This window comes from Abrus precatorius, unplaced genomic scaffold, assembly GCF_003935025.1.
Source record: "Abrus precatorius isolate BTA unplaced genomic scaffold, Abrus_2018 Scaffold7, whole genome shotgun sequence".
NCBI lineage: Eukaryota > Viridiplantae > Streptophyta > Magnoliopsida > Fabales > Fabaceae > Abrus > Abrus precatorius.
In genome coordinates, this window is record NW_020874417.1 from 21,463,580 (window position 1) to 21,464,419 (window position 840).

Sequence of the window (840 nt, forward strand, 5' to 3'; positions counted from 1 at the left end):
CACTAGGAGATTATGCAATTCCAGATATGCAAGGCTATAATTCTTCAGTTGTTAGACCAACCATTCAAGCCAATCATTTTGAGATAAAACCAGCCTTACTTCACCTAGTGCAGCAGGACCAATTTTCTGGTGGAATTTCTGATGATCCTAATCTGCATATTTCTAATTTTTTGCAGTTGTGTGATACTATAAGGATGAATGGAGTAAGTAAAGATGCTATAAGACTGAGGCTATTTCCATTTTCTTTAAGAGACAAAGCCAAATGTTGGTTACAAGCACAACCTCAAGGAAGTATCACCACATGGACTGAACTTGTGAATAAATTTCTAACAAAATATTTTCCTCCCTCAAAAGCTACTAAGCTGAGAGGAGAAATAACATCTTTTGTGCAGCAGGAAGGAGAATCACTTTATGAAGCATGGGAAAGATATAAATAGTTGCTGAGAAGATGTCCACATCATTGTATTCCAGAATGGATGCAGCTGGAAACTTTTTATAATGGAATGAATGTAGTAACTAGAACTATGATTGATGCAGCTGCAGGAGGATCTTTGAGCATGAAATCCTTGGAAGAAGCCCAAAGAATCATTGAGATGATGGCTTCATCCATGTATCAGAATTCCAACTTGAGGAATACAAGAAGAGGCAATGAATATGAAGCAAAGATGATGGAAACTTTTCTTGCACAGAATCAGCTGCAGAACCAATTATTTTCTGATCAAATAGCAGCTTTGACTCAGCAGATTAATAATTTGCAGACTGGAAATGTGGTAACAAGTCAGTTGACATGCAATTTTTGTGGAGGGAATCATGCTAATGGTGCATGTGATGTACCTACCC

General features: G+C 37.5%; 1 non-coding gene across 1 annotated transcript; it reads right to left on the reverse strand.

Moving 5' to 3' along the window:
• Window positions 1–359: 359 nt before the first annotated feature.
• LOC113873908 lies at window positions 360–466 on the reverse strand. The gene has a single exon (XR_003505974.1). It is a non-coding gene; the product is annotated as a small nucleolar RNA R71 (small nucleolar RNA).
• Window positions 467–840: the final 374 nt, after the last annotated feature.